This window comes from Leptopilina heterotoma, unplaced genomic scaffold (assembly GCF_015476425.1).
Source record: "Leptopilina heterotoma isolate Lh14 unplaced genomic scaffold, ASM1547642v1 Lhet_181, whole genome shotgun sequence".
Lineage (NCBI taxonomy): Eukaryota > Metazoa > Arthropoda > Insecta > Hymenoptera > Figitidae > Leptopilina > Leptopilina heterotoma.
The window spans coordinates 732,949-759,652 of NW_025110898.1; the positions used below are offsets into that span (position 1 = coordinate 732,949).

General features: G+C 32.8%; 1 long non-coding RNA gene across 1 annotated transcript in view; it reads left to right on the forward strand.

The window, feature by feature from the left end:
* Nucleotides 1-26,704, forward strand: part of LOC122500078 — a 117,290-nt gene that overhangs the window by 64,826 nt on the left and 25,760 nt on the right. The window contains exon 3 of the long non-coding RNA XR_006301436.1: nucleotides 3,705-3,741. This is a non-coding gene — a long non-coding RNA (uncharacterized LOC122500078). The remainder of the gene's footprint in view (nucleotides 1-3,704; nucleotides 3,742-26,704) is intronic.

Sequence of the window (26,704 nt, forward strand, 5' to 3'; positions counted from 1 at the left end):
AAATGAAAATCACTTTCGATTCTTAAACAGAAAAATACACTTACCAAATTCATTTATTTTCGGACCACCTTTTTTGTATTTACAACTTTGTTGTGCTTAACAATAAGCACAACATTAATGAAAGAAACGATGTAGTCAATAATACAACTATTAATAAAACTTTAATCGCTCTTGCTTGTCGTGTAACAAACGAAAAATGTTCAAAGTTCAACTTAACAAAACTCTCACAACTATTCTATACAAAACCACAATATCCTCTCTCATCGACATCCAAAATCAAACGTGCTTTCGTCGTCGGCTACATTTTTTTCATGAAACCACTGCTTAATACTTTAATAAGAAAACAATAGTGGTTTTGACGACGACACCGAAAATACTTTTTCCCAGGCACTTTTTCGTTTGGGGTCTCGTATAGTGATAATGCATATACGACGTGGTCGCATCTGAGAAGCTTGCAAAGCCCGAAGTCTACATGGGTCATGGAGTAGGGTTTGCATGCGGCTCACGTGCGGATGGATTTTGCATGTTTGACCCCGAGCTACGGGTCAGAAGGTTGGTTTGTAGTTTCTCGTCTCGTAGAGTCGTGGCTGTTGGGAGGTGTGAGTGTGCGCGCGCACACACACAACCTTCACATGTACACAAGTCTTTTACTACTAATACCCCTCGATGAATGATTTCCGAACTGCCCGGGGACACTAACTACTGCCCTAATGGTCACGCCTCAATTCTGTAGACCATTAATAATACCCATTACTCCACAACTGACACAAACTTTCGAGACGCATATAATACTGCTGGTACGTATTAGAAGTGCTCCCCAATTAATAAACTTTAATGTCAAACGCGATCAATGTAAACAATTTTATCTTTTCGTTCAAGTTGGATCCATCGAGTATCCATCGCCAACCTGAGAACGCAGGAGCGCGACAAAGGAGGGCAGAAAATTAAAAAGAACTCAACAAAAGGAATCGAACGACATTCTTTCCATTCCAATTCCAATTTGAAAAAATTTTATCCAATTTTTACTTGTTTCAGACAAAAATTGAAATGTCAATCATGTACACCATCAAGGAGTGCTCCGGAAAAATTGATCCACGCCATTGCTTATATCTCCGCCATTTTTAATTAAAAACAATTTTTTTTTAAATATTTATAAAGCTTAAGATATGTATTAAATTAGTCATAAATGTAAAAAAATTCCTCTCTCAAATAGTTTCGTCAAAAAAAATTCCTAAAAAACCATCCGATTTTCATGCGTTGAGGGTGGCGTAACCCTTTTAACATATTTTAAGAGGAAGGTGGTCACTAAAGTCTGTTTTCTAGAATTTAGAAAACGCTAGAGCTCTGACTAAATTACAGATTCCAAAATGAAAAATAAAAAAATATTGCAGATGTTTATTTAAATGTTCTACATCAGCTGTTGATGTAAACAGTAATCTAAAGTTAAGTTTAATTAATTTTAAATTATGATTTACAAACGAAAATTTAAACTGACATTGAATAATTTTTTTAAATTGTGACTGTTATTCAATTTCACATTAACGTGTAAAGACGTGGTTTCAAAATGTTGCCACAATTTACCGTTTTCAAACACACCTGAACAATATGAGTGCGAGTGGCATGTGAAACAATTGTCAAAGTTTGTCTAAAATCTCCTGAAAGCGAAATAACTTTACCTCCAAACGGTTTATTAAATTTTGTAATATCTCTCAACACAGATTATTAATATTATTATTGTTTACCTTCTAATCTTCAATCGTACAATTATAACACTGTCACGTCATCTAATGATAATTATTATTTAAAAATTGTTTGATTCTAATTGTTTCAACTAATAGTTCAGTTTATTATAATTATAATTTATTGTATTTCAACAAATTTTTATATAATTAAATTCCTTAGACGAATTTTAGATAACATTTTTAAGAATAATGTTAAACGAAAACTTATTTAATATTTGGGGTAAGAAAAAACTCTTATCTCTTGAGATTGTATTTCAAGTCTTAGAATTTTATCTATTCCAAGCGATGTAGGGAGAAAGAAAATATTACCTGGGTTCTCGGAGTTATTCCTCATTTACAAATGCTTGTATGATAGAAAGAAATTAAAATTCTATAGATTATGCAATCATTTTACTACAGTATAACTATATTTAATGTTTTCCTTTTTGAATAAACTAATATTTCTTTTTTAAAAATTAATTATTCACTCAACTCATGAAATTATAAACACATGTAAATATACATACAGTCACTCATAATATTTATACAACTGTAAATTCTCATAAAATTTTAATGTAAATGATAAATCTCATACAACTCATTACATTATATAATCACAACAAACATACATCAAGTTTTTCATGCTACTCATAAATTAAATATTACTTAAAAACTCCTAAACACCAGGGAGTTAATTCTCATTTACAAAGGCTTGTGTGTGTAAATAGAGATAAAATTTATTTTCCGCAAGTATTTTTCAATGTCCGCCATATTGGATCCGCCATTTTGAATTTTGGAAAAGTTACATTAGATTAGTAATTAGTGACCAAAAAAAATCAGCGAGTAATAAAATTACTTTTTTTTTACTAATAAGGTTATTAATTTACTGTCATAAGGAATTAAAATAAGAGTTAACAATTTGTAGAACATGTTTTTTTAGAGGACGCAAAAATCTGTTCGCATTAGGACACACATTGTGATTTTTTCCATCTCTAAAAAAAATGTTCTCCTTAACTTTATTTTCTAGTTTCTACCTTACTATTTTTTTCCACCCATCCTCATAACATTTCTTCTCTAAATATTATGTCAGGCCATCTGTTTATATTACTTTATGGCATCCAGTGTAATACGACTCCTTATTTTTGTCCCATTAACATAGAAGGATGATACTGGTTTATAAAAAGGAAACTGAAAAATTTACCATCAGCGCAAAGTTATGAATATATGACATTTGCAAAAAGAGGCGTCAAACTCAATTAGAATTACAATAACCTCGTCAAAAATAAAACACTGTTTTTGTAGATTTTTTCGTAGATTTTGTTGTAGATTTTTCTTTGTAGATTCTTTTTCGAAAAATAAAATTTCTGTAAAGTATGTACTGATTTGATGTTTTTAGAAGCAAAAAAAAATGATAAACAATTATTTAATCAACCTGTTAACATAAGAAAAAGAATGAGAAAGTTTACGAAACAATTTCTACACGGAATTCACGTATATATATATATACGGTTAGATGTATCCCTGGGCTCAACTTTATACCAGACAAGTCGGAAGGAAGTTTCATCTTCTTAACTCGCTAGAATTTCCTTCATCCTCTTCATAAGTCCTATCTGCTATAGAGAGAGCCTCTTCTAAGCAAGTTTTTGGACGACAACGTCTTTCAATTTCGCCAGTGCTTCAAATGAAATTGAAAGAGACGCCTTGCTATATTACCTGATCGAGAAACTCCCAAACTAGCAGAGAGAATTTCTTCTTAAAAATTGTGAAAATTAGAAAATACTAAACAGTAGATAAAAAAAAATTCCAAACACTGAATACTGTTTAACTTCATTGAAACTGTTAATAAATTAAAAAATTAATTACATTAAAAAATCTACAACCAACTTTGTTTTTTTAACTCTTTTATTCGCCCACTTTAATGTTTAAATTAAATATACATTTTTATTTGAAATTGAAATAACCATTTAATATTTTTTGTTACAGGTGAACATGAGGCAGAAATAGCTTCAACTGAAAACAGGTAATTTAATAAACAAAAAGCAATTAAAGTGTAACTTTACATGGTCAGGTATTTCTAAAAATATGTAGTTTAATATTTGTTCATATTGTTTTTTTTAAAACAAACATATCAATTACTTATATTCTGTTGTTTAGTTCATTTCTCTTTTTTTGTTTTAATAGTTTTAATTGAAAAGCAATCCTTATTGGTAATTTAAAATATACTAAAATTGAAAATGATTATTCTGTTGTGGAAATAACGAAACCTATTATTTTTATTGGAAAACTATAGTCGAGTATTAAACCCGTGGATATTTTATACTTTGATGAATTTTTAGAAATAGAATTTATATGTGAATGCAAAAAAGCTCGATCGGCATCTTGTAAATGTATATTTATTAAAAAAAAATTTCCCACTCCCACTTTCCACTCTCACTTCCTTCCTTACACTTCCCACCTTACACTTTCACTTCCCACTCTCACTTTCCCACTCCCACATTCCCACTTTCCACTCTCACTTCCCACATTCACTTCCCACTCTCACTTTACACTTCCACTTCTCACTCTCACTTCTATTTCCCACTTTTACTTCCCACCTTCCACTTTTCACACCTACTTTCTACTCCTACCACCCACTTCCAACTCTTACTTCCCAAATTCTGTAACTTTCCCACTCTAACTTACCACGCCCACTTTGACTTCCCACATTCCACTCTCACCTTCCAATCTCACTTCCCACACTCACTTCCCAATCTCACTTTCCCACTCCCACTTTCCACTCTCACTTTCCACTCTCACTTCCCACATTCACTTACCACTCCCACTTTCCACTCTCACTTCCCACATTCACTTCCCACTCCCACTTTACACTTCCACTTCTCACTCTTACTTCTATTTCCCACTTTTACTTCCCACCTTCCACTTTTCACACCTACTTTCTACTCCTACCATCCACTTCCAACTCTTACTTCCTACATTCTGTAACTTTCCCACTCTAACTTACCACGCCCACTTTGACTTTCCACATTCCACTCTCACCTTCCTCTTTTCACATTCCACTTTCAACTCTCACTTACCACAATCCACTTTTTACTCCCACTTTGACTTCCCACATTCCACTTTTACTTTTAACTCTCACACTCTACTCTCAATTTTCACTCTTATTTTATACTTTCACTTCCCACTTCCACTCTTACGCACCACTCCCACTTTTAAATGAAAATACTTGATTAACATATTAAGAATGCAAGGTAGGAAGAGAGAAGTAAGTGTGAGTGTAAAGAAGGTGTGAAAAATGGAAGATAGAACGTAAAAGTGAAAAGAAGAGTTAGGAAGTGAAAGTAGAAGATAATAAGCGAGAAGTGGGAGTGTGAAGTGAGAGTGGAAAGTGAAAGGTTAAAAGTGGGTAGTGAGAGTGAAAATGGGAAGTAAGAGTGAAAAGTGGAAGGTGGGAGTGGGAAGTGAGAGTGGAAAGTGGAAGGGAGGAAGTGGGTAGTAAGAGTGGAAAGTGGGAAATTGAGAGTGGAAAGTAGAAGGCAGAGAGGAAGTGTAAAGTGAGAGTTGGAAGTAGAAGGGAGAGTGGAAAGTGGAAGGGTGGAAGTGGGTAGTAAGAGTGGAAGTGAGAGTGGAAGTCAGAGTGGGAAGTGGAAGGGAGAGAGGAAGTGTAAAGTGAGAGTTGGAAGTGGAAGGGAGAGTGGAAAGTGGAAGGGTGGAAGTGGGTAGTAAGAGTGGGAAGTGAGAGTGAAAAGTGTAAGGAAGAGATAAAGTAAGAAAAGTGTAAAGTGAGAGTGGAAGTGAGAGTGGGAAGTGGAAGGGAGAGAGGAAGTGTAAAGTGAGAGTTGGAAGTGGAAGGGAGAGTGGAAAGTGGAAGGGTGGAAGTGGGTAGTAAGAGTGGGAAGTGAGAGTGAAAAGTGTAAGGAAGAGATAAAGTAAGAAAAGTGTAAAGTGAGAGTGGAAGTGAGAGTGGGAAGTGGAAGGGAGAGAGGAAGTGTAAAGTGAGAGTTGGAAGTGGATGGGAGAGTGGAAAGTGGAAGGGTGAAAGTGGGAAGTGATAGTGGAAAGTAGAAGGGAGAGAGGAAGTCTAAAGTGAGAGTGGGAAGTGGAATGGAGAGTGGAAAGTAGAAGCGAAAGAGGAAGTGGAAAGTGTAAAGTGAGAGTGGGAAGTTGAGGTGGAAAGTGGAAAAGTTACAGAATCGACCGTCTGGCAGTTTATAATTTATTTCAATAAATTTAAAAATAATGTTTCTAAGGTGGCAGCGGTTGGAATAATGAGAAAATAGTACAACAATTATTCTTTAAATTACAATAAATAATTTAAATAGAATATTTGTTTTAAAAGTTATACTACTTTCATTGTTACGATGAGAAATGCGGGGACTGTAATTTTAAAATAAATTTAATACCAAAGGGAATAGAAAATGTGAATCAGGTTTTTTTTTATAAAGATAAAATAACTTATTTGAATGATCACATTAACTATGACACTGATTTATTAAACGAAGTATTTTCACACTCTGCGATAATAAATCGCAGACATGTTATTTGGCATTTAAACCTCAATTATTGGCATATTATTCACTATCTCATAATGGATCTGTAATTGCCGTTGTATTACCATCCTCGCAACTTTTACATTACGTAAAAGAGTATCCTTTCAAATTATTACTATTAACATATCATTATGTGTCCGTTCAACCATTGTATACGTGAACGAGAACACGTGACCACTGAATAAAATTCCTTGATCTACCTGATTACGAATCCAATCTCAACTTTTCAAAATTCAAAATGGTGGATCCAATATGGCGGCCAAAAAAATTTAAAAATAATTATATTCACTTGAAACTTGCTACTAGGGGGTTTTTATGATCGCTGATTACGTATTTTTTATTAGAATTTCAAAATTTTATTTAAAAAATTTCAGCAGACAAAATTTAGTTAATTTTTCATTTAGAAACATATATTTTTTTAAAATATTTTTTTTAAATTTTTTTTTATGGTAAAACTATATTTATTGTAACGGTGAATTTTTTTTGTAGTAAAATGCAAAAGTATGACTCGAGTGCCAATATCCTCCCTCACATTCACTGTGAGAATGAAATATTGATTGCCAGCTTAACAAGGAAAAATTCGTACAGCAAGCGATGAAAAATTACCCGTTTTTAATACTTCCAAATTATCAGGTGCATGCAGTGCATTGTTATTATTCCCCCTATCAATTAGAGGAGAGCAAGACTACTAACTAAATCTTCAATTTATTCACATCAACTGCGTTAATAATTTTCAAGTATTTGCAAATTTGTGTTTTAAACATAAAATGCAAAATATAATGTTATTAATCCAAAATCTATATTGGTTCTAACAATTTCAATTTATTAACAATAACTCTAAATAATAAATTAATAATTTTCAATTTCTGACAAATTGAAAATTTGTAAAATGTAAAATGTAAAAATACAAAATCATAAAAATGAAAATAATAAAAAATTCTGCACTACATGTTTACAGAACAAGAAAACCTAGTGAGATTTTATTGGATCACGTAAAAAACAGAACCAGAAAATAAATTTAAAAAAAATGCTTTTTGTTCACCATGTTCGAACTATATATGTATATGAGTGAAGTAAACAGAAGTGTTTCGTAATTTCCGGTTTTATTTATTTTAACAAAAAAAAATTTTTTTATTATGGAAAATTTACCTTAAGTAAAATATTAGTTTTCTTTTCTTGATACTCATTATTTTGCAACTCAGCAAAACATAACTGACAAGCAATTATTTTCAGATCGAAATAACTAGTCAGGCTCTGGTTAATTATTGCTAAGTTACTTCCAACCTTATCTCTATACCTGACAGGTCATCAATTTTGGTTACTGTCACCGCAACTTAAACTAATGCATCTTCCAGGTTCGATGTTAACTTCTTAATAAATCTTGATAAAAAAATCTACGCGAGAAGGAAAAATAATTTTTATTGTAAATCTGCAGTCGTTTTACATGTAGAATAGTAACTGCAAATACTGTCGTTAGCCAATAAGACAATGCACTTAGTTTTTCAAAATTCAAAATGGCGGATCCAATATGGCGGACGAAATTTTTAAAAATTAAGCTTTTAAACTTAAATGTAATATTTTGTACCTTTTGGGTTTTGATTTCCATACGAAAAATAGAAATTTCAATTTATCGAAGCTTTAAAAATTATTTAATTCGTTGGAAACTTGCTACTCCTTGTTTTTTGCAGTCATAATTAAATAATTCATTCCTTTTGCATAAATTATTTTCTTTTTAAATTATTATCAGAGAGCAAAAAAGTACATTTCACAAACAAAAAAAAATTATTCAGAAATATTCACTACTAAAAGTTTTAAATTTGAAAGTTAAATTAAATTCTCTAAATGTTTTAAATGAAAAATTTACTTATTTATACTTAGAATAATTAATTTTTTAATTATGAGAATCTTAACCTCGATAGAATTATAAGGTAAAATTTATAATATTTTATTTTAATTAAAAGAGTTTTCGTTTGTGAAGCCAAAAGATATTGTTAATTTAATTTTTTTTTTAAATTATCAAGAGAGAAAAGAAGCTGTAGTTATCCTCTATTTATTAATTATGTATTTCCTCATTAAAAATGTTGAAAAATATATAATATCATGAATATTATAAAATTCCATAAGTCGTTAAAAGCTTCATTTTAAACACACAGGCTCCGAATCAAAATAAATATTTAATGACATTATCATTAAAAAATATAAATATCATGCTCTAAATTTTAAAAATCATAAAAGCATTCTCTTTACTCATAACTATGTATAAGCGAAATGAAAAAAATTTGTATAAAATTAACCTTTTTTTTGTAAAGTTCACTTAATCTTTGAAAATATATAAAAAATCCAGATAATTATCAAAAAGAGAATTTTTCTTTTTCTATATTCGATGAAATATTCCACTTGCCACTTTCACTTCCCACACTCACTTTCCATACACACTTCCCAATTTCCACTCTCACTTCCCACTTCTAATTCCAATTTCCACTCACACTTCCTACTCCTACTTCCACTATCCACTCTCACTATACACTTACCAATCTCATTATCCACTTTCTACTCTCACTTCCACTTTACACTTCCCAATGTAACTCTCCCTCACTGCCCTCCCATACTTTACACTCTCACTTTCCACTCCCACTTCCACTATTCACTCTCACTATACACTTCCCAATCTCATTATTCACTTTCCACTCTTACATCCACTTTACACTTCCCAATCTAACTCTCCACTTCCCTCCCTTACTTTACACTCTCACTTCCAATTTCCACTTTCACTTCCCACTCCTACTTCCACTATCCACTCTCACTATACACTTCCCAATCTCATTATCCACTTTCCACTCTCACTTCCACTTTACACTTTCCAATCTAACTCTCCACTTCCCTCCCTTACTTTACACTCTCACTTCCAATTTCCACTCTCACTTCCCACTTCTAATTCCAATTTCCACTTTCACTTCCCACTCCTACTTCCACTATCCACTCTCACTATACACTTACCAATCTCATTATCCACTTTCCACTTTCACTTCCACTTTACACTTCCCAATGGAACTCTCCACTTCCCTCCCTTACTTTACACTCTCACTTCCCACTCCTACTTCCACTATCCACTCTCACTATACACTTCCTAATCTTATTATTCACTTTCCACTTTTACTTCCACTTTACACTTTCAAATCTAACTCTCCACTTCCCTCTCTTACATTACACTCTCACTTCCTACTCCTAATTCCAATTTCCACTCTCACTACCCTCTTCTAATTCCACTTTCCACTCTTAGTTTCTAAGTGAGAGTGGAAAGTAAGAGTGGAAAGTGGAAGTAGGAGGGGAATGTTGAGAAGTGAAAGTGGAAACTGAGTCTGTGAAGTGAAAGTAAAAGTAGGAAGTGAGAATTGAAAATGGGAAGTGAGAGAGGGAAGTGGACAGTGAGAGTGAAAAGGGGAAGTAGGAGGGGAAAGTTAAGAAGCGAGAGTGGAAAGTGGAATTAGGAAGTGGAATTTGTGTGAGAGTGGAAAGTGAGAGAGGCAAGTGGATTGTGAGAGTGGAAGGTGGAAAGTGAAAGTGTGAAGTGAGAGTGGAAGGTGAAAAGTGAAAGTGTGAAGTGAGAGTGGAAGTGAGAGTGGAAAGTGAAAAAGTTACAGAATCGACTCCCAAGTTATGTGGAGATGACCGCTTTTGTTCTGATCGACCCACTAAAAATCACTCCCTGATTAATTAAAGAATAATTTGAACTGTTTGGTAACTTGTTTTTGAAAAAGGGGAAGATTAGTGTAACGACACGGACAGCAGTTTACATAACAAAAAATAATTGTTAACAATAATTAACATAATCAAAAACAGATTATACTCTTTCTATAGAAGCTAAAAGGTTACTGACCAGATCTTTGTCTTTCACCACAACAATTGAGATTATTGGATTCGTCTTTATCGTCGATTTGTCAGTATTATCGAATTCTCTATCTGTTAACCGCACGCTTGGTCGAATGCAACTTATAAATCCTGATTTTGGTCAATCAACATCCCTGTTTTTGTATCAAGAAAATAAAAAGTTTACAGTCTACAAAAATTGGAGTTTATTCCTCAAAAAGAATTGATTTTGCATCACCATACTTGGTGGTCAACCCAGGACTTGTCTTCCAGGTGGATCGAGGTAAAACCTCTAATATCATTAATTGAAAATCTGATGGCAATGGCTTTTGTGGAATTCGCATTATACGACCGACTTCTTTCTTGAAGACAACTGAAATGAGTTTGGTAATAAATTCCTCAAAACCACAATTGAAGAATAAGGCGTCTAATATATAACCACTCCCATTCTTTAAGCATCTACTAGACTTGGCTCATATCAGTTAAATCTCCATTTTCCCAGTCAAATGGCTTTAACTTTTTTATAAAATTTTACGACATTTTACTTTATCTCCAAGCTAATAAAAAAAATTCTAAATGCTCAAAAGTCGCTTCACAATATTCCGCATTGAAAGCAGGAGAGCGAGGAGAAGACAAAAAGCAGAACGATCCTATAGATTTCATTGGTTTTATACTACCATTGAGACTTGGCTCAACTCCCAAGGGTCAGTTGAATATCAATCATGAAGTCAGCAACTAAAACAAAAATCTAAATTTCGTTTTTAGAAAAAGGACTAAGTTTTTTTTCGAACTTGTCAACGATCATAAACGTTTAAGTTATTACCCCCTGCTGTTACTCGAATTGACAATAATATTAATACATAAGTTAATTTGAATTAAACTTAACTTAATAAGAATTCTAAAATATCCAGTGAACGACAGAATGGAAACAATTATTACGATTATTTTTTATTGCCCTTGGCCCCTGGACACTCTCTCGGTTTAGCTGTATAGATTTCGTCTAAAGATTAAAGTGCTTTATGGACCAGGAAAGATGAATTTTATAGTTTAATAGTTCAATTCTTCCCTCGTTAAATCGTCATTCAATATTTCATGCTCGTCACGGATGAGAAGAACAAGATATTGGCACTTGAGTCGTTGAACGGAAAAGGTCGTTATGCCTAGTTCCCACACTGGTTCCCGCGGAATTGACGAGCCAGTCGATATGCCCTTAGCGTTACTTTTATGGCATCCAATCATTTTTAAGAATCTCTCACGAGCTTTTTGCAATTGCTGTCGAGCGCACATATGTACAAGTAGATGTTATTTTTTTTCGTACAAGTGAAAATCGTACACACACACACACACACACGGCACTCTCGAGAAAAATAGCGAAATTGCCAATTTAGAATTTAATTCGAATTAAAATCGATAATATTTCCGCAATCTGACAGTTTCATCGAAGCCAATATATGCAAATAAAAAAAATAATAAATTGCTTTACGAAAGTGAAAACGTTAATACTTGAATTTGGTTTTCGAGAAGGATTCAATTTGGAGTCATCAAATGATTATTGACCCTAGGGTTGTTAAATACGAGTCTGAAGGCTGATTTTTAAAATTCAAAATGGCGGATCCAAAATGGCGGACAATTTCTACAACAATACCTTTCTCGGAAGTCTTGTTCGAGTTTGTGAATTCATAATTAGCACAAGGAAAATTTACGAGGATCATAAGTCATAATTGTCAACCTGCAACCACTTAGAAGCTAATTTGCCTGTGAAAAGCCTATTGTATTTTGGACGTCGATTTCGCAACTAGGGGATATAATAATTGGGTTAGTTCGACGTAACAGAACAATTAAAATACAATAAATTTTTTAGTCATAGCCAAAGACTTTCAGTAGTACTAAAAAGAGAGGCTTTAAGATTTCGTTTCGAGTGTAAATGGAAAAAAATTGTTGCCCTAAGCCATTTGATGTATTTGCAGTGATATGTCATCGTTAACTTAGTTCTTAGTCTGAACATCCACTAACTTGGCATTCTTCCAAGAACCGCAATGTTATGATATAAACTAGAAGCAAGTTGGTACACAGAGAAACAACAAGAAGCAGCAATTAAAAGAAACTGATACTGAAAATCTAAAATACAAACACAAATACAAAAAAAACGGCAAAAAAAATTATTAAACATATTATTATTAAATAAAATTATTAAATTATTAAAAAATTCTTAAACAACGTGACAATCCCTCCGGTGATAATTAAACGTTCATTGAGTAAAATTAAATTTCCCAGAATGGGACACTACTTGAGGTTAAAAGTAAAAGTACTTTATCGTAAGGAGGGCAAGTCCTCTATTGGCTCACATTGTCTAACTGATCGATGTTGAAAATCGTAAAAAAAAGCAGTCGCGAGTATCCCACTTGGGGAAGGAGTCCGATTAAATTGAATCCTCCGATCGCTTTCCTTTTATTTAACAAGATTAAACTCGTCCGCATGTCCCAATGGACGTTGGCTTTTGTGCATTCGCGGTCCATTGAGTCTCAGTGTTCGAAATCTAGTACAGCATTTTCAGTAGACTTATCGTACCTTGAGATCGCATTAACAATGCCACTCAGGTTTAACTGTATATATATGTATGTTCACCGCGTATACGAAACGGAATTAAATCACCAATGTTTGCCCCTGAAAACTCGCGGCATTCAATTTTCTTTGAATCAACTTTACTCTTTCTACTGCAATCGTCAATTCGTTCTTTATTCTTTTCTCGTAGCTCCATATAAAATAAAATACACTTCAATCTGCTTTAGTTCACTCTCATTCAGTATTATCCATTTTAAATTTTTCTATTTTACTTGTGTACACAGCTCTTTTACAATTTAATCAGAAAATTCATAAATAAGTCTTGGTTGAATTTAGTTGTGTAGAGGAGAATGAGGTAAAATTTAAATAAATCTATTAATGTGGAGAAATTAATTATATTTTCATTGTTATAGTTAATATTCAAATGGATACCACTAAAGTTTTCACTGGTGCAATGGAGAATATTGGGGGCGAATAATTATTCCCCAAATGTCATTTTTCCGAAATGTCATTTTACCGAACTGCACTTTTGCGAATTGTCATTTTTGCGAATGGTTATTTTTACGAAATGTCAATTTTCCGAAAAGTCATTTTTGCGAATCGCCATTTTTACGAATTGTCAATTTTTAGAAAAATCATTTTTGCGAATTGTCATTTTTACGAAAAGACATTTTTGCGAAAAGTCATTTTTACGAATTGCCATTTTTGCGCAAAGTCATTTTTACGAATTGTCACTTTTGCGAATAGTCACTTTTGCGAAAAGCCAATTTTGCGAATTGTCATTTTTGCGAATGGTTATTTTTACGAATTGTCAATTTTTCGAAAAATCATTTTTGCGAATTGTCATTTTTACGAATTGTCAATTTTTCAAAAAATCATTTTTGCGAATTGTCATTTTTACGAAAAGACATTTTTGTGAAATGTCATTTTTGCGAAAAGTCATTTTTACGAATTGCCATTTTTGCGAATTGTCGTTTTTGAGAAATGTCATTTTTGCGAATTGTCACTTTTGCGAATCGCCATTTTTAGGAATCGCCATTTTTACGAATTGTCAATTTTTCGAAAAATCATTTTTGCGAATTGTCATTTTTACGAATTGTCAATTTTTCAAAAAACCATTTTTGCGAATTGCCATTTTTACAAAAAGACATTTTTGTGAAATGTCATTTTTGCTAAAAGTCATTTTTACGAATTGCCATTTTTGCGAATTGTCGTTTTTGAGAAATGTCATTTTTGCGAATTGTCACTTTTGCGAATCGCCATTTTTACGAATCGCAATTTTTACGAATTGTCATTTTTGCGAATAGTCATTTTTGCGAAAAACGAATTGTCATTTTTCCGAAAAGTCATTTTTGCGAAAATTCCTATAGTAAACTTGTATGCATATATAGATTCACTATAGGAATTTTCGCAAAAATGACTTTTCGAAAAATTGACAATTCGTAAAAATGGCGATTCGCAAAAATGACTTTTCGGAAAATTGACAATTCGTAAAAATGGTGATTCGCAAAAATGACAATTCGCAAAAATGACAATTCGTAAAAATGACTTTTCGCAAAAATGACAATTCGTAAAAATGGCGATTCGCAAAAGTGACAATTCGCAAAAATGACATTTTTCAAAAATGACAATTCGCAAAAATGACAATTCGTAAAAATGTCTTTTCGTAAAGATGACAATTCCCTTCTACTTTCCCTTCTACTTTCTACTCTCACTTACCACTTAAACTTTCCACTCTCCCTTCTTCTGTCCATCTCACTTTCTACTTCCCACTCTCACTTAGTGGAAACTAAGAGTGGAAAGTGGATTTAGGAGAAAAAAGTGAAAGTGGAAATTGGAATTAGGAGTGGGAACTGACAGTATAAAGTGAGAAAGGGAAGTGGATAGTAAGATTGGGAAGTGGAAAGTGGAAACTGATAGTGGAAAGTGGAAGTTGGAATGGAAAGTTAGGAGGTGAGAGTGGAAAGTGTGAAGTGAAAGAGGGAAGTGGATAGTGAGATCGGGGAGGAGAATGTTGGAACTCAGAGTGCATAGTGGAAATTGGTCTGGAAGGTGGAATTAGGAGTAGAAAGTGAGAATGTAAGTAGGAAGTGAGAGTGGAAATTGGAAGTGAGAGTGTAAAGTGAGGGAGGGAAGTGGACAGTGGGAACTGATAGTGGAAAATGGAAGTAGGAGTGGAAAGTTAGGAAATGAGAGTGGAAAGAGGAATTAGATGTAGGAAGTGAACGTGAAAGTAGGAAGTGATTGCTGAAAGTGGATAGTGGGAGTGGAAGTAGGATGGGAAAATTGAGAAGTGAGATTGGAATTCTGAGTGGAAAGCTAGGAAGTGAGAGTCGAAAGTGGAATTTGGAGTGGAAAGTGAAAGTGGAAGTAGGGAGTGAAAGTTGAAAGTGGAAAGTGAGAGAGGGAAGTGGATATTGAGATTGGGAAGTCAATAGTGAGAGTGAAAAGTGGAAGTAGGAGGGGAAAGTTGAGAAGTGAGAGTGGAAAGTGGGATTAGGGGTGGAAAGTGGAAGTGGGAAGTGAGAGTGTAAATTGAAAGATGAGAGTGGAAAATGGATAGTGGATGTCGTTAAGGTCATATTATTCAATATGACAAATTTCCATATGATAAAGTAGAAGGAGTATGTGACCACTGAATAACATGACCTCACATCGATCCATGCGCCAATATTTCGACAATTTGTCACCTTGTCGAAAATCACTTGGGGCGTCACTCTTGTCTGTAACTTTGTAGCGTAAACGTTGTTTTACATAATCTTTCTCGATGGAGATTTTCAACCGGATTGCAATTTGAAATGATCGCTCTTAACCATAACATTTTTAAATGTATTTTCATTTGAGTGAACTCAAAACGAACTTAATGTAATAATTAAAGGCAGGGACTTCTTTCACATTTAATTTAATAATATTGCATTATCATTTTTATTCATTTAATATTCCTTTTGTCTCATTTTGAAACAGAATTGTGGTGGTAATTCTTGATAAAAAGTAGTTGGAAAACAAATTTGAAACGAAATTGTGGTGGCAGGGCTTTTTACTAAAGAACATCCAAACAGCAAGAATAAATAAATTTTACAAATTTAGAGAAAGTACTCCGTGTGAGAAGGGAACGTAAAATTTCACTAATGTTTCTATAACTGATGCTGAAGGGCATACGGACTTTAAAGTTTGATGAAATTAGGAATTTGTAAACAGAATTTACTTTTGGTAAACATGTATGTATTAAATGTCTACTGATAAAGTAATTTATCGGTTTTAAAAAATGTTTCCCACTTACAAGTAACAGTACACAAAGAACACGAAATAACCTTTAAAAGGTGAACTCATAAAAAAGTATAAAATTCTCTATTTACGAAATAGCGTAAAAGGATCGTAACAAAGGTATTTAGTTAACGGACAGTTTGTAATCGTAAAGCGTTTTAAAACAGGAGATTTTCTCGACAATGGAGTGTGAGACGGGTATGCTTTAGGTGCCAGGCATTCAAGCACGAGGAACAAAGGGGAGAAAATGCAATCAAGATTAGGTACCAGCTTATCGGGAATTAAGCGGATTACATCAGCCTTGTAACGTGCAGTAGGCTGTTTGAAATCGGGTGCTTCACTGTACAAACACGCGTTGTTCCAATTTCTCTCTACACGAGGATGTCTCGAAAATTCAAAGATAACATTCTCACCCACTCAAAGGGAACCATTGGCTATAAAGTTAAATTTAAGTGAAAATTATATTATTACATATATATATATATTTATCTCAAAAATATTTTATTCCAAATTCACCTCAGAAACTATAACAAGATAAAATAAAAAATTCGTCAAATTCTGCTTCACGTGAATTAAATTCTATTTTCAATGTGTTTCATTTCGTATATTTTATATGAAATTTGCTTACACATACACAATAAATTGTAGGACAAAATTGCTCAGCTGGCAAAACGCATGAGCGACAGACAGCCTTCATTTCAGTTTCATTGACAAAAAACTTTCGAGAAATAGAGAAATAATTTTCAAGCTGTTTTCTCTCTGGAAAATTACTTTCCGACTATTTTTTTAAGCAATAGCTATAAATTTACAAAATAAGAATACTTTTAAATAAATTTTCTTAATGGAATGAATTAAAGAATTTAATTATCTACAGATTCCTGTACCGACATTTACCGACGCTATTTTGCACAGACTCAAACCACATCTGTAGATTCCTGCACCGACATTTACCGACTCTACTTAGTCCAGACTCAAACCACATCTGCAGATTCCTGCACCGACATTTACCGACTCTACTTAGCCCAGACTCAAACCACATCTGCAGATTCCTGTACCGACATTTACCGACTCTACTTAGCCCAGACTCAAACCACATCTGTAGATTCCTGCACCGACATTTACCGACTCTACTTAGCCCAGACTCAAACCACATCTGTAGATTCCTGCACCGACATTTACCGACTCTACTTAGCCCAGACTCAAACCACATCTGCAGATTCCTGTACCGACATTTACCGACTCTACTTAGCCCAGACTCAAACCACATCTGTAGATTCCTGCACCGACATTTACCGACTCTACTTAGCCCAGACTCAAACCACATCTGTAGATTCCTGCACCGACATTTACCGACTCTACTTAGCCCAGACTCAAACCACATCTGTAGATTCTTGGGCTAAGTAGCGTCGGTAAATGTCGGTGCAGGAATCTACAGATGTGGTTTGAGTCTGGGCTAATTAGAGTCGGTAAATGTCGGTGCAGGAATCTCTAGATATGGTTTGTGGCTGGGCTAAGTAGAGTCGGTAAATGTCGGTGCAGGAATCTACAGATGTGGTTTGAGTCTGGGCTAAGTAGAGTCGGTAAATGTCGGTACAGGAATCTGCAGATGTGGTTTGAGTCTGGGCTAAGTAGAGTCGGTAAATGTCGGTGCAGGAATCTGCAGATGTGGTTTGAGTCTGGACTAAGTAGAGTCGGTAAATGTCGGTACAGGAATCTGCAGAAAAAATTTGTACTACTTTAAAATTACTTTTTTCATATTATCTTTAATTTTAGAATTATAAATTCTGTTTCTACTTATAAAATGAATTTTTGTTCAAAGTATAACTTTCATGTTTAAAATAAAAATGATTTTTTTGACAGTGTGGGAAAAAAATATAATCACTTTTAAATTTTTAATTGAGAAGAAAGTTTGAAAAAATAATTTTTATCTCCACTTGAGGATTAATATTTCCTCTTAGTATGAATGTACAATATATGACAGCAAGTGAACATACACGACAACAAGTTTAACTCTGTTCTGGGTGGCAGGGGAGAGAAAAGTCCCATTGGGGTTGCGGAATGATGTCTCTTTTCTTGAATCTTGTACGAGGCCGGATAAGTGATGCATAAAGTCTAAATTTACAAAATGTTGTTCTTCCCCTATTTCCTTCGTAAAATGTGTATAATAAAATAAAAAAAATAAATAAAAAGAGTGCGATAAAATCAGTTTTTCCCTCTTTGCAAAGTATTCTATTTTTATTTTAAAAGAAAAACTCATTTAAATTCGCGGAAAAAAATATATATTGAGCAAAAAAATGAAAATTTAAAAAAAAAACTCAAAAATTTTCTCAAGGTCCCTCTGATTTTTGCATTTTTATTCATTTTATTCTTTTTATTCATTTTATTCATTTTATAAAAGTTGTAAAAGATCTTTTAGGAGCGGGTTTTCATAAAACTCGGTTGCTTTACGATAGTATGAATAACCAAAGATAGCTGAATAAATTTTTTCAAAGTCACTGTGATTTTTATTATGTTTTTCAAGCGTACATCATTTATTTTTCTGCTTGTATTTTAATATTTATTAATATAAATTTTTAATAAAATTTTAAATATGAAAGTTTTGGCTTTAGATCTGAATAAAATATTTCTTGGTTGTCAGAGTTTGCTGCATAGTAAGCAGAAAAACGAGGTTGTCACAGTTTGCATAGTACATCATAGTAAAGTCTCTAAATAAATAAATTCATTATCTCTATTGCGTAAATCAAAATAATGAGAAAATAAAAATTATAAATCTGACAAAATAAAGTCAAATAAATTTGACTTTATTATTATCGTTAATTGATAAATTTATATTTTGTAAAATTGTATTTTAATTGTAATTAATTTAATTCAAAAAAATTGTCAAGTAAAAATAGAAACCAAAATAATAATATTTGACAAATAAGAAAACAATATTATATATTAATAATTTTACGATATTAATTTTAGTGGAACGTAGAACATGAAAGTTATGTTTATGAAAGTTAACACAATATTTGTCAATGAATTTAATTAAATTTTTTGTACAAAATGCTGATATTTATAGTACTAATGGAAATTCTGTAAACGGCAATTTAGCCGTTAGGATATATTTTTTGTTATTATTATAATTTTTCTTTTTTGAAAAATATATTTTTTTTATTTGTAGTCGGAAGTGGAAAATCTGATACCTGCGATTAAATCAGGACAAATATGGAGGACGACTTTCGATTTGATTGACGAATAATTGTATTTTAATTAATTGAGGTCAATTGGATCAATTTTGCGATTTTGCCGCCATTTTGGATCCGCCATTTTGGATTTTGAAAAACGAAGTTCGGATTCGTAATCAGACCCCAAAAACCCCCGTGTAAGGAATAAATAAATTTTCCTTCGATATTCTATAAGAGCAAGACGAATTTTTCCTGTTATATTACGGAGATTAAATTAATTATTTTGAAAATTTAAAAATTTTTCCCAACATTCAACCTACGAAACTCGTACCTTACGTACTTATAAAAATTTCTCACATCGTAATAAAAGTTCCATTTCATCCAGCTTTCATTAAAAGTTTTGTCCCTGGCAAAAACAAATTATTTGAAAATAGCTAGAAAAGAGAAAATGGGATTTCCAGAAAAGGAAGCAAAAAAAAAATGGATTAATCTATAAAAATTCACTTTTCTGATAGCCATTTGAAAATCCAAGGGAAAAATACGAGGTAGAATGAAATTCGTTTAAGTTAGTTTTTATATTTAGCAATTCTCTTACTGAGTTGGCTTTATTTAGTTGTATAAAGTTCCGAGAGTCACGTGTGAGTCTTTTCACAAACTGGGAAATTAGGTTTAGATGAAAATAGAAAAGAAGGAGCAATGTGTATAAATTCAATGTAGTTTTATAACATAGACATAATTTCTTTTTTTTTGTGAAAACTGTGAAGAAAATGAAATATTCTTTTTTTTAAACTCGCGACATGTTTCATTATAAAACACATCAGTCTTTTTAATAAAAAATTTTTTACTTTACAGAAAAGTCAATAGTTTCTAAAATTAATAATGTTTCACTTTTCTTTCATTTTCCTATTTTACAAAATTATCCCATAAAAATATATATATATATATAAATTTTCCGTCATGAATATATGTAAAATGTCATGAATTTTAATCATAAAAAATTTTTTCAATGTACACAATTTTTACTGAAGTTAAATGTTTTCTACATTAAGTAGACGTTATGCAAGTGACAGAAAAAAAAACATAAATCATTCGTCATAAACGAAAACAAATTTTGTTTAAAGAAACTTTCGTTAAAGCAATCTAACTTTTTACCCCTGTCAATAAGAATAAGGGGGAAGAAAAATTCTTTTATTAATTTAAACCAACAAAATACATATGTAACAAATTACTATAAAATTTGAGATATAACCGTGAATATTGCTTCTTATAAAACATTGTTTTACCATCAATAAATCACGATTAGCTCGTAAAAATGTTGCGCACGTCTAAATTGACATATCGGTGTTCATATCACACGGCTTGTAAAATATTGTACTTTAATAACGCAATAACTCTCCAACTATGTCTGGCACATTCCGACCAAAAAAAAACTTGTAACAGGAGATACTTTTTTCTGCAGTCAAAGAAAACTAATATTTCAATTCATTTTTAAAAAGTCTCACCTCTATTTCTGTGTTAACTTTTAAAAAAAACCCCAATGCGAAAAAACTTTCTATTGAATGAACGACTGATAAGCGATAAAAACAAGTACTTTTTATTCGCGATGGAAAAACGATAATATGTATCATCAACTTTTATATGCTTTATATAATAATAATAATAACAATACTACCCAGCTACTAAATTGAGTAGCAATAGGAAATTTTTTTTTAATTGAATTCTATTCACAATTTCACATTGTATCCATTTTTATTTTATGTATAATTTTATCGAACATATTTACACACAGGAATAGAGATTACTGGTTGATTTTAACATTTCTCTCTCTCTCTCTCTCTCTCTTTCTACCTTGTACAATATTCACTGAACCATTAACTGCTAAAAGCTCACAAAATTTAGTCCTCATTTGGGACAGATTTCAAATTTTACATTAGGGGGGGAAAGAAAAAAATTAATTCCACAAAGAGTTTTCCTATAGAAGTAATTAAATTTAATTCCTAAATTCTGTCAACTATTTTCGTGTACATATATTTCATCTTTATGTATATCCAATCACTATCTTTAGATGCATTAATCATCATTCACTTAAATGTGAATTTAAAAAAAGCTTTAGAGACTTCCGTCTAGTAATTTTTTTTTTTTTTTTTTTTTTGAAATCGCACCCAAAAATAAAGATAAAATGAAAATATATTAAGTATGCTAATTTTAATTACAAATTTGTCACTGCTAAACAAAGACTATATGAGATATAATTAATTTTCGATATGCGATTCAAAATACTCGCTCAGGCGATAATCAATAAATTCTGTAGCTGACAACCACTCGTTGTGGAGAGAAAGAGAGAGAGAGAGAGGGAGAATGAGTGAGAGAGGAGAGAACCATATCAATTCTGTAAACACGCGGTTGAGCAGCCTGCGCTTTTGGATTTAATCAGACAGTAATTTCTATCAGAATTTGCCAACTGATTGGCCCGTCCTGACTTCATTTGGCAATCAAGCAGAGTGCTGAGTAAAGATCAGGATAACGACGTAATGCAATATTAGCTACATTATTAAAAAGTTAAAAAATATTTTTTCACATTATGTTATTTTTAAAGGAGATATGAATAGAAATTCCTCCATTTTGGAATATTAAAAATTTAATATCAAATTTGTATTCGGCGACCGCAAAAACTCCCGAGTATTCATTTTCAAAGATATTGAAAGAAATTAATTTTTTTCATCTGTCATATTGGATCCGCAATTTTGAATTCTCTAAATCTGATATCAGATTCGTGATCAGCGACCCCGAATACCCCTGAGTACTCATTTTCAAAAAAATATTGAACGAAATTCATTAATTTGCATCCGCCATATTGGATCCGCCATTTTGAATTCTCTAAATCTGATATCAGATTCGAAATCAGCGAACCCGAAAACCCCTGAGAACTAATTTTTAAAGACATTAAAAGAAATTAATTTTTTTTGTCCGCCATATTGGATCCGCCATTTTGAATTCTTTAAATCTAATATCAGATTCGAAATCAGCGACCCCGAAAACCCCCGAGTAGTAATTTTTAAAGACATTAAAGTAAATTTATTTTTTTCGTCCGCCATATTAGATCCGCCATTTTGGATTTTCAATATCAAAGACTCCTCTAAAAGTACTTTTAAATTCATCTTGATTTTTATCATCGTTTCGAGTGCAATTGAAATATTTACGTCAATTACAATCTAATAAATAACGTCACATTGTTAGAATGTTAAAGCTGGTGACTGAGGAACTAAAAGCCAAAGGAAGAAGTGATAAATCATTTGGATTTGAATGACAAATTTTAGCTCTTTCCAATCATAAAACGAATAGTGGTTTGGAGCAATTTAGTTTCGAGACTTTACAAAACCAGCAATTTATCTGTCCTTCTTACAACATGTTTCGCATGAAACTTTATGGCTATGCAGACGAGGGACATCTGCGTGTTTGTAGCGCAGGAGAAACGTCTTTAACTGTGAAACCATAATCTTTGCCAATTTGTAATTCAAATAACTCGAGCTGATACGAGATAAATTACTAAGTCTTCCTGTGCCAGCGCTCTTTCACTCTGCCCCTTTCCATTTTGAGAGGGGTGAAAAGCAAAAGGAATGACGAAATAGAGTTAACATATATGTTTGATAATTCAACTCCAACATCCATGAGGAAATTTTCTTTTTGTTTGAAAATCTAATTTAATTGATGCTTGATTAATTTCTTTGACACTTCCCTTTGATGGTTTTTTTCTACTTTTTGAATTATAGGGGGACTTTTAATGTTACGTCATCGCGACATATTTGTAAAATAATATTTTGTAAAGTTAAAAACTGAATCCTTATTTTGTTGAAATCAATGTAATATTGATTCAAAGTTTTCACTTGGAAAACAGAACCTAAATATGGTCATTTGTACTTTCCACTCTCACTTCCACTTTTTACTTTCCACATTCACTTCCCACTCCCACTTTCCATTTCACTGTCTACTATCTACTATCACTTCCCACTTTTACCTCCCACTTTCCACTTCCCATTCCACTGTCTACTTTTCACTCACACTTCCCATTCCACTTCCCACTTTTACCTCTCACTTTCCACATTCACTTCCCACTCCCACTTTCCATTTCACTGTCTACTATCTACTCTCACTTCCCATTTTTACCTCCCACATTACACTTTCACTTTCCATTCCCAATTCAATTTCACTGTCTACTATCTACTCTCACTTCCACTTTTTGATTATCACTTCCCACTCTCACTTTATACTTTCTACTTCCTATTTTAACCTCCCACTTTCCGCATTTACTTCTTACTCCCACTTTCTATTCCACTGTCTACTTTCCACTCTCACTTTCACTTTTTACTTCCCAGTTTCCACTCTCACTTTTACCTCCCACTTTCCACTTTCACTTCCCACTTCCAACTCTCACTTTCTACTTTCCGCTTACCACTCATAATTTCACTTCCCAATAACTCACTTCAGTTTCCTACTTACGTCTTCTGGTTTCCACTTTCGTTCTTACTTTCCACTTTGTAATCCTACTCACAAAATTTTACAAAAAATGGAAATGGAAAGTTGAAAGTGGGAATGGGAAGTGAAAGTGAGAGTGGAAAGTGGGAAGTGAAATTGGAAAGTGTGAGAAAGAAGCTGAAAGTTGGAGTGAAAAGTGGGATGTAAAAGTATGAGTGGAAAGTAAGAGTGGGAAGTGAAAGTGGAAAGTGGGAGTGTAAAGTGGGAATTAAAAGTGTGATGTGAAAGTGAGCGTGGGAAGTGAAATTAGAAAGTGGGAGGAAGAAGCGGGAGGTTGGAGTGAAATGTGGGAATAAAAAGTGGGAAGTAAAAGTGTTAGTGGAAAATAGGAAGTGGAAAGTGAGAGTGGGAAGTGAAAGTGGGAGTGAGAAGTGAAAGTGGAAAGTGGGAGTGTAAAGTGTAAATGAAAAGTGTGAAGTGAAAGTGAAAGTGAAAGTGGAAAGTGAAATTAAAAAGTGGGAGGAAGAAGCGGGAAGTTGGAGTGAAATGTGGGAATAAAAAGTAGGAAGTGAAAGTGTTAGTAGAAATTGAAAGTGGAAAGTAAGAGTGGGAAGTGAAAGTGGGAGTGAGAAGTGGGAGTAGGAAGTGTGAATGGAAAGTGGGAATCTGGATCTACTCTTTCTCTCTTATTCTAATTGTAAACGATTCAAATAAAAGCTTTAATATTTTAATTTCAATTTAACAGTTACTTTTTCTTAAAACATGACCCTTAATATCAGAAATAATCTGATAAAAAATTATCAAACATATTTATGTATAACTTTTTATTAATTAAGCTTACATGCACCAGAATATTTTCTGCTAAAATAACCAAATCAAATACCAAGTAAGCTTACTCGGTGTTAATTAATGGTGAAGAAGATAAGGAGAAATATAGCAGAATTACAGTGCTCGTAGCATAATAAAAAATAAAAAGTTAAACAGAATTTAAGATGAAGTTTAAGATTATTTTAGTAAAATATTTGTATATAATATAAAATGATAGTGGAAATATTGTAATGGAACTTATATTATGATTATTTAATTTTTATTAAATTTTACATTATGATCATTATTTGTTTTATGAAGAAAATGGAAATTCTTTAATTATGAAACTAACACAATTACAAGAAATATTGGCTAATTTCTAAACATATGAAATAGTAACAATTCTCAAGTGTAAAATTGATTCTATTTTGTTATGCAATTGTAATAAGGAATTTAAGAAAACAAAAAGGAAATAAAGTTTTCTGTTTTACGTAGGAACGACCGCAATGCAGTTAACCAAAGAGTTAGCTCACAATCGAAGCGTACAATCAATCGACCTAGGGATTTGTAAGAGACACGATACAATTTATGCGCAAACGTGTATGATCGAGTTAGGTTGTCGGCCGTTTGTAGACATTAATAGCCTTCGACACGTTTCTCCCTTCCTCCCTCCTTTCAACAAAGGACCAAATCGACTGCCTTTGACATACGACTAATAACAAAGCTGGTCAGAAAACTCAAAGCTCTTTTTATCCTTTATACCCCCGAAAAAAATGCCTTTTTCCCTTTTTTTAAAGCACGTGAACAGTTTACGAATTTACAATGTTTCTAAAATACCGTTAATTCTTTTCCCCTTTACAATTTCATCTCTTCTAAAGTTTAAATAATATCAATTAAAATATATAATTGAAAATTGATTCTGATAATTCTTAGTGGAGATAATATTAATTAAGTTTCTTAATATCACAAAATAGAGTATCGGAAAAGTCGTCTTTCTTTGTCTAAATAACGATTGTCTTAACATCAAGGAAAAATTTTCTCTTTTGTTTTGTTAGAGAGGTAAAAGTTTCAGTCGTCAGAACTGATCTAAGACATCTAAAGTGTTTTACTTTGGATAGTGGCTTCTTTTCTCGGTTATGTTTGTCCGAAGAGGAGTAGTAGTACTTGGCTATAGGTTTTATGGCCAGTTGCCAAGTGAAGCCAAGGCTTTCGTTAAGGATGGACTCGTAACTTGAACTCGGGAGGTCGAGAGCAATGTATTTTACAATAGTTTGTCCTCCTATTTCAAAATTAAATTAACATAAAACATTAAATTCTTCATGACAAATATTTCTCTCTCGATTCCAAAAAGTAAATTGTTATTTTTATACTATTTCATGATTTACAAGTTGTGTCTTCATTAGGAAAGTTGGCTGTATACAAAAAAGTATTTTATTTTAGCAAAAAATTGAAAAGCTATTGTTATTGGTATTTAAAATTATAGGAAACACAAGCGCTTCTTAACGGGAATATCAGGTTTACTTTTGGTAAGTTGTTTTCGTTGAAAAGTTTCTGGCAGACAAAAGCCCCAGTTTTCGGAAAGAAAGTGGAGAGATGGCTTACCGTGCATCTCTCGAACCTAAGAAAGCGGGGAGAGAGAGAGAGAGAGAGAGAGAGAGAGAGTTTCTAGAGTTTTCGTCGGAAGAATTCCTCTTGACGTAGAACAAAGACGTATGCTCTGGATTACTGGATAAGACGGTATACAAGTCCACGTACTTTCGTTCGGGAGTTTGGACAGTAAATTTACTATGATTTATCATTACTTGACACGTTTTCGACTAAAGTAGAATTTTATTTTTGTCCAGTCAACCGTGATGCATTGTCTGAAAACTGTTGAAGAGCTTTCAAAATTCCCTGTCCCTTGAGAAATATCTAGATAATAAGTAGACTCTTTCTGTAAACTTTTGTTTTTACTTTTCTCTTACGTCTCTAGTAGGAGAAAGGATTTTACAAAATTAATGATTGAATAATCATTAATTATCCATTGGTCGAGGTAATCAAGGAAAATGTGTCCTGGGGGTCGATTCTGTAAGTGTTCCACATTCCACTCTCACTTCTCCCCTACAACTTTCCACTCCCACTTCCCACTCCCATCTTTAACATTCTACTCTCATTTTCCACTTCCCATTCCTTTTCACACCTTTTACTTTTCACACTCACTTCCCACCTTCCACTCCCACACCCCACTCTCACTTCCCACTCCCACCTTTAACATTCTACTCTCATTTTCCACTTTCCAGTTTCAGTTACCACC